General features: G+C 38.0%; 2 pseudogenes; one reads left to right on the plus strand and one right to left on the minus strand.

Moving 5' to 3' along the window:
* Positions 1-3,904: 3,904 nt before the first annotated feature.
* LOC121458831 lies at positions 3,905-5,527 on the minus strand (annotated as a pseudogene).
* Positions 5,528-13,043: 7,516 nt separating this feature from the next.
* Positions 13,044-13,639, plus strand: LOC121458832 (annotated as a pseudogene).
* Positions 13,640-14,046: the final 407 nt, after the last annotated feature.

A 14,046-nucleotide genomic window follows, 5' to 3' on the forward strand; every position in this document is an offset into this window, starting at 1 on the left:
GTCAAACCTGAGTACCCAAGAGGAGCAGTACTCCTGAGACAACTCTCCAGGTCCCACATGTGTCATTATAATTCTTAAGGTAGAGGAGTCACATTGTTCCTTCTGTCTCTTATCACTTGAAGGATAAAGTCCACTATAGATGGTTGTCAAAGATTCAATGGAAGGAATGTGAATGGAATTTGTATATTGCTTCTTATTTTCATTGTTAAGAGACTTCTCTTTATGTGAGGGAATATTTAAAATGTTGGTTGAAATCAGTCTGACTCCAGGCAGATTTTATTAGGAAAACTTCCATAATTTGGGAGTCTTTGTCTTTTGTGATGTTTTTGAGATAGGATATGTCCACATAGCCATTGATGCCAGGTATGCATTATGTGGAACAAGCTGGCATCAAACTCACTGAGATTGGACCCACCCACACTCCTGTGTTCTGTGATTAGAGCCATGCACCTCTATGTTGAGCTGAAATGTTTGTAAAGGACTTATTGAGTAAAAAAAAAAAAAAACATAATGAAAGACTTAAAAGGGAACATCATTGTTTTGATAAATAACAATATTTCTTCAAATTGTATTATTTAAATGGCCAAATAATTTCATATGTTCAAAATAATGAGTCATTGTTATTGCATTGTCAATTCCATCCATTTAAAAATGTTTGAAGTGTGCTTTTGTGACTACACCTGCGACATGATGTGCATGTAGCACAGATAAGAAAACTAACAGGGGTCTATGATCTACGTCCACGTTGTGAGTTTTAGTCCTTAAACCTTGGGAGTCATTTGACTGCAAATACACTGAAAGAAACTTCTTTTGGTTTAAAAATTATTTGTGAATGAGATGATGTAGGAGTGTGTATAAGTAACTGATGAAGTCAACAAATATGAAAAAATTCGTAAGAGTATTAGGGTAAACAAGATATAGAAGCCAGGTTATCAGACTTAGAGGCAATGAACTTTAATAAATGATGCAATTTTCTGGCATGTAATTTTGGTTTTGAGAAAGTATAAATACATGTCTTGTTCTCAGAATGAAGAAATTAAAAAAATCTGTGCTGGTAAGAATATTTTCACATGCATAGCAGATTGACTATTCAAATTGTCCCATGGTCCTCTCTTGTTGTATGAAATTGCATTTACAATTTGAAAAGAAAATAAGACTCTACTGTTGTAATATTTCTTCTAATTGAATTTGAGCACCAATGAGATGACTCAGTGGGAAAGGACTCTTATGGGCAAGACTAGAATCCCAACCTCGATTACATGTTGAATTTTTCAGGAAAATGGATGGAGCGAGAAAACATCATTTTGAGAGAGCTAACCCAGACACAGAAGACAATTATCACATGTAGTCAGTCATTAAGTGGATTTTAGTCATAAAGCAAAGAAACCCAGCCTACAAATCACAGTCCCAGAGAACTTAGACAACATGAGGACACTAAAGAGACATACAAAGTTCTAATATACATGTGAATTAGAAAAAGACAAGATCTCCCGAGTAAATTGGGAGGATGGGACCTTGTGAGAGTACTGAAGGGAAGGGAAGAGGCAGGAGGGGAGCAGCAAAAAAATGTAGAGCTCAATAAAGATCAAAAAAATTTACAAGAAAAGAACATTAAGTTATGGTGTCAGATAAACAGATGATTGCTGATTAGACTACGTTATTACATCTATAAAACATGAATGAAAATACTTCTTTAAATACACATAAGGTATTTAACATTTCTTATTATTTATTTTATCAGTCATTTTAATGTGAATACTGTCAAATTCTGTTGAAAAACCACATACATTTGGAGTTCATCATCGACCCTTGGACTTGTATACAGGGGGCAGACATATGAGCATCATGAATTCAAAATAATCCCTGAATTTTTCCTGACATCCAAGCTAGGATTAATAACAAACAAAAGCTGAAGGGAATTTCTGAAAAGATAAAAATCTAAACCAGAAACAACCCAAAACATTTACTCAAAAAGTATGTTCCCACATGGCCTGACACTTCAATAACCAATGGGAAACAAGTATGATGGGTTTACCATTCTATACATTATAGCAGAAAAATACCCATCACTTGGTAAAGGCACAAAAAAAGATGAACAAAATCCATAGAAGTAATATAAAGACTACAAAATAGAATTCACTAAATGGATTTGCCACACATATAGCTCACTTTAGTACATACTTCAAATATTTCAATGTAGAAACCATAATGCAATATTCTCCACCAGTCTTGATTAAACATGGTATGTAATTTACTTCCCTCAAGGTTATGATAAAAATTTTTACTTAAAGCTAGAGAAAACTGTGATTTCTAAAGAAATTAACCAATTGTTGTCATGAATTGAACTTTCTTTTTTCTAAGAGTGTGTTCCTATTTCCAGACTTCAAAAAGATATAAATAGACTAAAAATATATGAGGCACTAGAGTCATGCCTAGGTGAGAACTAATGTCAGATGTTTGACAGCTTCCTGTAATTTCTTCTGCAATAATATCCAAGGTATTATCTTTATGTGGATACAGAATGCACATTCAAATACACACAAATACACACACATACATCACATAACTACAATGAACAAAACTTTTAAGACAGTTTTTCACTCATGAAAACATTTCTCCTGTAAACATTCATTCATTTCTGTAAAAGAGGAGCTGAGAGTCATCGTACAGCTTACTTACACAATGAATTGGTTCATGTAAAGAAAAAGCAAACTTAGACTTGAAGTAAAAGAAATTAATTCTTCTAAGAAAGCTTTCCAGGCCGGGCAGTGGTGGTGCACAACATTAATCCCAGCACTTGGGAGGCAGAGGCTTTTCTAGGACAGGCCCCAAAGCTACAGAGAAACCCAGTCTCAAAAAACAGAAGAAAAAAAAACAAAAACAAAAAAAGAAGAAAGTTTCCCAGTAGAAATATCTGGTTCTGATCTCCTCTACTCTCAAGGGAATATTTCATAATATATGTCCAATTACTCTGTCATCTTCTGAACTAAGTTCCCAAACAGAGGCATCAATTGTATCTTGGCTCAACTCCAGGAGTTTCTGAAACATTCCATTAAAAGAGGTATTCACGTAAATCTTGAATCAGATTTATTTGAGAAGAAAACATGAGTATGAATACCTCTGCAAAGTGTGGAAAGGGACAGCTGCATGCTTAATGAGCATAAGGCTCAAATAGGACTTCTTAATAACCGAGAGCAAAGGAAATTTTGATGGTTGGAATTTGCTGGATTTCAATACCTGATCCAGAAAAAGCTCCGGGATGGGCTTGATTTTATGCCGAGGGATTCATTGCTTTTGTGCGCAGTGGACAAGGGTAGAGTTTGTTTTTATGGATCTGATTTGAGAGCCAAATTGTGTTTCTTTACTGGCCCCTTTTAACGTTGGCTGTTTTCAGAGAGATGTTGTTTCTTTAACGACTTCTAGATTCAGAGACAAGGTACTTTCTTTTGGCTCTGGTTTCAGGACCAATGTATGTTTCTTTAAATACCCTTTCTCCAACCAATAATGCTTCATAAAATGTTTGTCCATTAGTTTGCTACTTCAAACTAAAATAATAAGAGGTATCATGATGCTTGAACAAATTGTTGACACTATAAAGTTCTTTTCTATACAATAACTGTTTTTGTTTAAAGAATAATTTACAATAAGCCCTCAGTTTTTTCCTCAGGTCCTAAGATTATGGTAATATGCACCACAAACTTAATCAGATTGATTACACACAAAAAGTCTTACTCCTATATGAAGCACAAATCATTCTGACACTGATTTTCATAGAGTATCACTACAGTATGATTTTTCTCATGTTTTTAAAGAACACACATATTAAACTCAGGGTTTCTCTATAAGATGTCTTATTTTACATATTTGGAGATGATTGGGAAAAAGGATTCAGGACAGATTTCATTCACATGTATCTCTCCAGTATGTGTTCTTTTATGCAATTGAAGATGATTGTGACATGCAAGTCCTTACCACATTGATGGCATTTATAGGGTTTCTCTCCAGTATGGGTTCTTTTATGATTTTGAAGAGCACAGTTGTGAGCAAAGACCTTACTTCATTGATTACATTTAAAGGATTTCACTCCAGTATGTGTTCTTTTATGCCTTTGAAGATGACTGTGTTGAGCAAAGGCCTTACCACACTGATTACATTCATAGGGTTTTTCTCCAGTATGTGTTCTTTTATGTTTTTGAAGATGACTAAGATATGCAAAGGCCTTACCACACTGATTACATTCATAGGGTTTCTCACCAGTATGTGTTTTTTCATGGTATTGAAGGTGACTATGATGGGCAAAGGCCTTACCACACTGAATACATACATAGGGGTTCTCTCCAGTATGTGTTCTTTTATGCATTTGAAGAGTACCACGGTGAGCAAAGGCCTTACCACACTGATGACATTCATAGGGTTTCTCTCCAGTATGTGTTTTTTTATGACTTTGAAGAGTACTAGGTCGAGCAAAGGCCTTACCACACTGATTACATTCATAGGGTTTCTCCCCAGTATGTGTTCTTTTATGCATTTGAAGAGTACCACGGTGAGCAAAGGCCTTACCACACTGATGACATTCATAGGGTTTCTCTCCAGTATGTGTTTTTTTATGACTTTGAAGAGTACTAGGTCGAGCAAAGGCCTTACCACACTGATTACATTCATAGGGTTTCTCTCCAGTGTGTGTTCTTTTATGACTTTGAAGATGACTGTGTTGAGCAAAGGCCTTACCACACTGATTACATTCATAGGGTTTCTCTCCAGAATGTGTTCTTTTATGCTCTTGAAGATTACTAAGATATGCAAAGGCCTTACCACACTGATTACATTCATAGGGTTTCTCTCCAGTATGTGTTCTTTTATGGTATTGAAGGTGACGATGATGTGCAAAGGCCTTACCACACTGACTACATTTATAGGGTTTCTCTCCAGTATGTGTTCTTTTATGCATTTGAAGAGTACCATGTTGAGCAAAGGCCTTACCACACTGATTACATTCATAGGGTTTCTCTCCAGTATGTGTTCTTTTATGCATTTGAAGAGTACTAGGTCGAGCAAAGGCCTTACCACACTGATGACATTCACAGGGTTTCTCTCCAGTATGTGTTCTTTTATGACTTTGAAGAGTACTAGGTCGAGCAAAGGCCTTACCACACTGATTACATTCATAGGGTTTCTCTCCAGAATGTGTTCTTTTATGACTTTGAAGAGTACTAGGTCGAGCAAAGGCCTTACCACACTGATTACATTCATAGGGTTTCTCTCCAGAATGTGTTCTTTCATGCAATTGAAGGTAATCCAGATGTGCAAAGTATTTACCACACTGACTAAATTCATAAGGCTTCTCTCCATTATGTGCTCTTTTATGCATTTGAAGATTACTTTTCTGAGCAAAGGCCTTACCACACTGATTACATTCATAGGGTTTCTCTCCAGTACGTGTTCTTTTATGTGTTTGAAGATTATCCTGACATGCAAAGCATTTACCACATTGAAAACATTCATAGGGTTTCTCTCTAGTATGTGTTCTTTTATTCTTTTGAAAATGACTGTGATCAGCAAAGGCCTTACCAAGCGCATTAAATTTATATGATTTTTCTTCATTATGTGTTCTTTTATGACTTTGATGAGTTTCATAATGAACACAGTCTTTACCATCTTGACTATATTCATAGGGTTTCTCTCCAGTGGGTGTTCTTTCATGCATTTGATGATGACTGTGATAATCAAAGGCTTTACCACATTGCTTAATTTCACAGCATTTTTCTCTGGTATGTGTTTTTTCATTCCTTAGAAGGTGAGTGTCATAAGACAAGGTTTTAGCATAGTGAGAACATACTGAAAATTTCTCTCCAATTTGATTTCTTTCAATCCTGCAAGGATAATTTACACATGTAAAAGCTTTACCACATTCAATATACTGTTGAACCTCAGATCTGTATGAATTAATTTCATAATTTGTTCCAGTTGTAAAAATGAATCAAATATTAATGTCTTATAACTTCATTTAAAATCATGTTTTCTTCTTTCATTAGGAAAAATATTTGTGATGATAATTCCTTTGTGTCATGGTTTACCATTTCATCTATACCTATCTCTATATTTTTCTATGATTTTTTCACATTTTTTAAAAGAAATGCATACACTGAGTGCCTTACGATCTTTACTGCATTCATAAATTTTACTGTGAATCCTTATACATTGACTAAGTGAACTAAGACACTAAGAAGTATTGGCAGACTTAGAACTCATGGGGCTTTTTTTTTAATGTGAAGTTGTTTATGTATTAACAATGATGGTAAAATACCAATTACTGTATACTTGCACTTAATTGAACAAGTATACTCTCCATGGGAACTACAGTTTATCTTCTAATTGTTCTTAATGAGTCGTATGCTACATCTTTCCATATCCATATTCTCATATGCTTGTATCAAGAGTTCACATATGATATACATAGTAAGGAAGAATAGTAAATAAAAGATTTCCACATTGAATCCTCATGGTTTCACTTGCTGTTCCTCATAGACTTGTGGTATAGATATTAAGGTTTCTCCACAACAACTGCCCATTGACCCTTGACTCTAACTGCCACTTTCACTAAACTTAACAAGTCACAAAAAGTCTATGAGTAATCCAAGTCTTACCATGAGCTATTGATTTAGGAGAAAGTTTGCAGCTACACTCATCACTGAAATGTGTATAAAGTTATTGTCATAAGTAGCAAGAAAGAAATGGACTGGCAGATCTACTACATAGCCCTCACGTTGCTATGATTCAAATGGTGATTATCTGTTTAGTCATTGCTTCCTTGACTTTTTCTTTTTTTTTAGTTTTTTTCGAAACACGGTTTCTCTGTGGTTTTGGAGCCCATCCTGGAACTAGCTCTGTAGACCAGGCTGGTCTCAAACTCCCAGAGATCCGCCTGCCTCTGCCTCCCGAGTGCTGTTGACGTTTTCTTAAATGAATGCCTTGCACATGCAATTCACCTATGAGAAATTGAGGAATATGGATTTGTGAGAATTTAATAACCATCAATGCATTTAAAGCTGTGCTTATTTACAATGCTGCTTTTGATTCATTGTTCCAGGACATATTAGAAACTCATCAGAGGCATATTGTTATAAACTTGCACAGGAAAATTACCTTGTAGGTCTTCTAGAGCATTGACTATGTTCTTCAGTGTTACAGACCTCCAAAATGTACCCTGAAATACAGTACCAGAATATGTATGTTATATTATTTAATATTGTACAACAATTAGGTCATTCTCTTTTTTTAATTATTATTATTTTTTTTTGTTTTTCGAGACAGGGTTTCTCTGTGGTTTTGAAGTCTGTCCTGGAACTAGCTCTTGTAGACCAGGCTGGTCTCGAACTCACAGAGATCCACCTGCCTCTGCCTCCAGAGTGCTGGAATTAAAGGCGTGTGCCACCACTGCCCAGCTAGCTCATTATCTTAAGTGCACCTAAGAACTATGATTGTGTTACTCATCTCATTTTCTTCTTTCTAAATCAAATTACAGAACAACATTATAAGGCAAGGAAAGGTTGTCTCCATATTTTGAAACATGAAGGAAATTCATTTTTACCTGTAGTAGTGAGGTTCCTGAAGGTCTCCAGCATCACATCTTTGTAGAGATTTTTCTGGGAAGGACTCAGCAAATCCCACTCTTCCTGAGTGAAGTTGATATGTAGATCATCATAGGTCACTGCCTTCAAAAATATACCATACGTGTGTACATGTAAGCATGACAGTGACATCATTGGAAATGCATACTTCTTTGAAAGTACAGTTGTATGATTCTGGTGCTCCCCATTCTTATTCTGTGATATAGTCAGTTACTTTAGAAGTAAATTGAAAATTAGAGTCAATTCTGTCATTTCTATACAATCTGAATGGGATTTCACCTTATAAGAACAATATCTATTAACAGGGTGAGACAAGAAAAAAGATCAACAGTAAATTGTATGCATGAGAAAATTGTATGAAAAATTCCTCATTATAGAAAGAAAAAAAGATACACAAATGGGTGTATTGGTTTATTGTGCCTTTAACCACAACACTGAGAAAACAGAGGTGGGTATATTTGTCTCTGAGTTGAATGCCAGTCAAGTCAATGCAATCAGGTCCAGGAAAAGTGGCAGTACACATTAAGACTCTGTCTCCATTGCAAACCTCAATAAAACAAACAATGGGATAGAAAAACTAACAGGCTTTTATTGAAGTTTCTACAAAGAGTTGTTTTCACTCCAGTTCTGTAGTCTTCTTCCAGACCCTGAAGTACCCTAATATAAACTTCAATACCAATAACATTTTGTAGAAAAAGAACTTCCTGTATAAAACAGTTAAAAGTGGACAGATGAAAACAGTAGAAATATATATGTTGGTCATAAATAATCAACACAGACCTGGAGAGGGGGCAGATTAATTCAGCACTCTTGCTGATCTGGAATGGAGATGGACAAATTTGCCTGTACTTACATGGGGATTATAACTATCCATTTTCCAGGGTAAGGATTTCTGATATTCTTTGATCACTTTCATGGTACATATCCATGCAGGCATATAAAACAGTCATATTGATTTAAAAAAATCAAAGCAAGCATAACAAGCAAGAAGATGTTCATACAGCTGCAATTTAATGACTCAAAATACTCAGGCAGTATTAATGCTATCAATCCATGGGATGGTATCCTGGGAATCAGAGAGATACCCTCTGTCAAATTTTAAAATTCAAGATAAGCATGAAGCTCAGCACAGCAGCATATACTTGACATAAAAAATACCTGCATTCCAGGGCCATCATCCAATAACATCACAACAAATAGAGCGAGGAATGATGCCTCCCTTTACTTTCAGGAATTTAGAGCCACACAATGACTCAGATAAAACAGCAGGTTACCAAACACTTGAGCACTGAATAAGAACTCTTTCTGCTATATCTTATGTGATTTAGAGATTGAGCCCATAATGATGGTAAACACATTTCAGTATAAATAGGAATTTGGCTGATTAATGTCAAGCACAACACAGTAGATATAAATGTCAGGAAATTACTTTAGGGTATTGAAACTCATAGCATACAATGAGGAATTTTATCTAGAAAGGCTTCTCCTGGTAAGGATCCACAGAAAATTGAAATAAAACCAATAAGGAGAGAAAGTTCTTCAAATACATGATATTTTCTGGTGGGTTGTTTATTTAATCAAGTACATTCTGAACCCAGTCACTATTGGTCCATGGTCAACAAATGAAAGAAATCATTTCATCACTTAGAAGATTCACATTTAATGATCCTTAAAGAAGGACTCTTAGAAGAAATGCAATACTAGCTCAGAATTGAGAAATAGATGTTTATTTATTAGGGATAGACTCACAAATCAGAATCCTATGCTCAAACTGAGATCAGAAACCGAATCATGCAGCCAGAAAGAGGCTGGACTCATGCTCTATACTGGCCTATATAAGAGGCCATGCCTTAGTGGTCAGGAAACCACTGGCTGTAAGATTTCCTACAGCGCCTTCTCCTTTTGTTTAAATAAGAGAGTTCTAAGCCCAATACACAATTCTATACTATGAATAAGAACAATATATTCATTAATTATCCTATCCTAACTAGTTTATGTCTTGTATAATATATATATGTCTTGAAAAAAAAAACAACAAAAAAACAAAACCAAAACCAAATCCTGTACCAGAAAACCCATTGGAGAGAGTCTTAGTCCAGCAACAGATGGAGATAGAGACAAAGTCCCTCATCAGAGCACTGGACTGAGCCCCCAAGGTCCAGTTGAAGAGCAGAAGGAGGGAGAAAATGAGCAAGGAAGTCTGGACTGCGAGGGGTTGGTCCACTCACTAAGACAGTGTTCCTGTTCTAATGGGAGCTCACCAAATCCAGCAGAACCAGGACTGAGTGAGCATGCGATCAAACTGGACTCTCTGAATGTGGCTGAAAATGGGGGCTGACTGAGAAGGCATTGATAAAGGCACTGGGACTTGTTTCTACTGCATGTACTGGCTTTTTGGGACCCTAGTTCAATTGTCTATTTGGATGCAAAGCTTCCTAGGACTGGATGGGGGGGGGTGCTTGGACTTCCCACAGGGCAGGATTCCCTGCCCTCTCTTAAGGAGGGATGGGGAGGGAAGAGGGGGTGTGGGGGAGCGGGAGGGGAATGGGAGGAGGGGAGGAAGTGAATGGAAAAATAAAAAAAGAAACAAAAAAAAAAAACCAAACCACCAAAAACAAAAAACAAAAAGACTTCAAAGATACAGAAACCCCAGTCTTGTGAAAGTGAAAAGCAAAAAAACAAGCAATAAGTGAAGAAAATTAAAAACTGAAGTTTAAGAAATATACTCATGATCCATTGGACCCTGAATTCTACAAGTTCCATTCTGCCCTAAATCTCCAATTATACCCCTACAAACCCCTGCCACAACCTCAATGGAACACTGAAACACAACCTGCTACTCCTCAGAGGGGACCAAGAGGTGAGTGACTACCCATGCAGCAGGACACCCCACTCTCTAGGCCCTCCATACCAGAGCAAAACCCCAGGACCTCCCCCAGTGGCCTCAGCTTCCCTAGCCAGCTAGCCTTTGAGTTTCCTGAAAGGAGGCTGCTCCAACACCCCCATCCCATCCATTGAACCTTGAAAGCTACAAGTCCCATTGTGCCCCAAGCCCTCCTATCCATGCACCCGCAACCTAAGTGGAACTCTGCAGCACAGCCTGCTATTACACAGAAAGGACCAAGAGGTGAGTGATGACCCACCTAGCAGGACAACCTCTTTAGGACCTCCATACTGGGGCAAAACTCTGGGCCCAAACACTACCTGCTTCAGTTCACTAGCCAGCCAAATGGCAAGTTTCCTCCAGGTGTGCTGCTCAAACACCTCCATACCATCCATCAGACACTGAAAGCTACAAGTCTCACTCCACCACCAAAACTTCCCATGCTACCTCCCAGCACCTTGCAACTTCAGAGGAACATTAAAACACAAGATGTAGTTTCACAGGGTGGCCTAAGACAGGGACCCTGAAGCACAAGCTGTGACTGCACAGACTGGACCAAGAGTGTGACCCAGGAGTGCAGACCAAAAGAGCAGGCCAAGAAGAGAGAGTACCAAGACAGACCTCAGTGGCATGGCTCTCTGAAACACAGAGTTGGCCAAGAACAGGTCTCAAAGACACAAACCATCACTTTAAGGATTGGAACAAAAGGAAAAGACACTGCTGGCACCAATTGAAGGATGAGATGGATAGGTGCCAATGCAAGAATTCATCCAATAACATAGAAAGCAACATGGTAACACCAGAACCCAGTGGTCATACTACACAAAGACTTAGTCATCCTAAGCCAGGAGAAACAAAAGAAATGATTTTCGATGTAACTTTGTGAAAATGATGGGGTCCCCAATGTAACTCTAGGAGGATGATGAAGGAAATAAAAATTCCCTTAAAGAAACCAAGGAAAAGACAGACAACAAATTGGAAGACATCAAAGAAACCAAGAAAAAACAATCAAACAGATGAAACAAACAGCTCAAGACTTGAAGACTGAAATAGAGGCAATAAAGAAAACATTAATGCAGGGAATTCTGTATATGGAAAATCTGGTTAAACAAATGGGAACTATAGCAGGAAGTGTAACCAGCAGAATACAAGAGATAGAAGAGAGACTCTCAGATGCTGAAGATACTATAGAAATCAAATCATTGGTCAAAGAAAACAACAAATCCAACAAATTCCTTACACAAAACATCCTGGGAATCTGGGACACCATGAAAAAAATTAAAACCTAAGAATAGTAGGGATAGAAGAAAGAGAACAACACCAACTCAAAAGAACAGAAACTATATTTGACAAAAAAATCATAGAAAAAAACTTTCCCAACCCAAAGAAGAATATCCCTATGAAGGTACAAGAAGCTTAGAGAACACCAAATAGACTAGACCAAAAAAGTCTCCCCCAACATATAATGATCAAAATGCAAAATAGAGAACGAAGAAAGAATATTAAGAGCTGCAAAAGATAATGGCCAAGTATAATATAAAGGCAGACCTATCAGAATAACACCCAAATTCTCCATGGAAACCATGAAACCAAGAAGGCCCTGGACAGATGTGCTGAAGACACCAAGAGACCACAGACACCAGACCTACCAAAGCTTTCAGTCACCATAAATGGAAAAAATATGATATTCCAGGGCAAAACCAGATTTAAACAATACCTATCCACAATCCAGTCAAGCAGAAAGTACTAGAGGGAAAACTCCAACCCAAAGAAGCTAACTGTAAACACCGGCAACAGATATCCTAACACCCACAAACCCCAAAGAAGGGAAACACAAACACCGCTACTGAAAAATACCAGGAACTAGCAGTCCCTTGTTATTTACATCTCTTAATATCAATAGACTCAATTAACCTATAAAATGGTACAGGCTAAGAAAATGGATACAAAAGCAGGATCCATCCTTTTGCTTTATAAAAGAAACACACCAAGATGCTCACCTTCCCGGACCTGGGGGGAGCAGGGAGGACCTTGGACTTCCCATAGGGTAGGGAACCCTGACTGCTCCTTGGACTGGAGAAGGAGAGGAAGGGGGTTGTGGGGAGGGGAGGGAAGTAGGAGGAAGGGAGGAGGTGGAAATTTTCAATAAAAAATAAATTAATTAAAAAAAATTAAAACACACCTAAACCTCAAAGACAAACACTGCCAAAGAGTAAAGTGTTGGAAAAAGATTTTCAAATCAAATGGACCTAAGCAGCACACAAGTATAGGTATCCTAATAGCTAACCAAATAGACTTCAAAGTAAAGCCGATCAGAATAGATGAAGAAGGACACTTCATACCCATAACAAAAACAATTCATCAAGATGAAGTCTCAATCCTGAACATCTATGCCCCAAATATTAGAACACCCACTCATGTAAAAGAAACATTACTAAAGCTTAAATTGCACATCAAATCCCATACAAGAATAGTAGGAGGAAGTTGCTTTTTCGTCTCCACACTCCTGTTTCGCGGCCTGCGTCCTCTGGATGGCCTCGCAAAACTGCGACCCAGCTGCCGCCAGCATTCCGGCAGTTCGCAAGGGAGCCGAGCCCAGCGGGGGTGCCATCCCGGCCAGTGGGCAAGAGGCTACAACAGGAGCTGATGACCCTCATGATGTCTGGTGACAATGGGATTTCTGCCTTCCCTGAATCAGACAACCTGTTCAAATGGGAAGGGCCCATCCATGCATGGAGCAGCCGGCACAGCATATGAAGACCTGAGGTATAAACTCTCACTCGCGTTCCCTAGTGGCTACCCTTACAACGCACCCACGGTGAAGTTCCTCACACCCTGCTACCACCCCAACGTAGACACCCAGGGGAACATCTGCCTGGACATCCTCAAGGATAAATGGTCCGCGCTGTATGATGTCAGGACCATCTTGCTGTCTATCCAGAGCCTGCTAGGAGAACCCAACATCGATAGCCCATTGAACACACACGCTGCTGAGCTCTGGAAAACCCCCACAGCATTTAAGAAGTACCTGCAAGAAACCTATTCAAAGCTGGTCTCCAGTCAAGAGCCCTGTCACAAGCTTCTCCTTGTGTCGTCTTTTTTCTTAGATGGTCTGTCCTTTTCTTGATTTCTACGCTGTGGTGTTATTTTTGTTTTATTTGTCTTTTTAACTTAAGTCTGCTTAAGTTCTTACAATGTATATTAAATAAATACATGTTGATTGTTTTTGTATAAAAAAAGAATAGTAGGAGACTTCAACACCCCACTCTCCCCAGTGGGCAGGTTATACAGAAAAATAAGACAACTAACAAATGTCTTGACTTAAATGGAATCAATGGACATCTATAGAGCATTCCACCCAAACACAAAATATACCTTCTTCTCAGCACCTCAGGGAACCTTCTCTAAAATGGACCACAAACATGGTAACAAAGCAAACCTCAACACACACACAAAAAAATGGAATAACCCCCTGTGTCTTTTCAGATCACCATGTTTTAAATTTAGGATTTAGTAACAACACTAATCACAGAA

This window comes from Microtus oregoni, unplaced genomic scaffold, assembly GCF_018167655.1.
Source record: "Microtus oregoni isolate MIOR12 unplaced genomic scaffold, Mior012 000018F_ref0000195, whole genome shotgun sequence".
Taxonomy (NCBI): Eukaryota; Metazoa; Chordata; class Mammalia; order Rodentia; family Cricetidae; genus Microtus; species Microtus oregoni.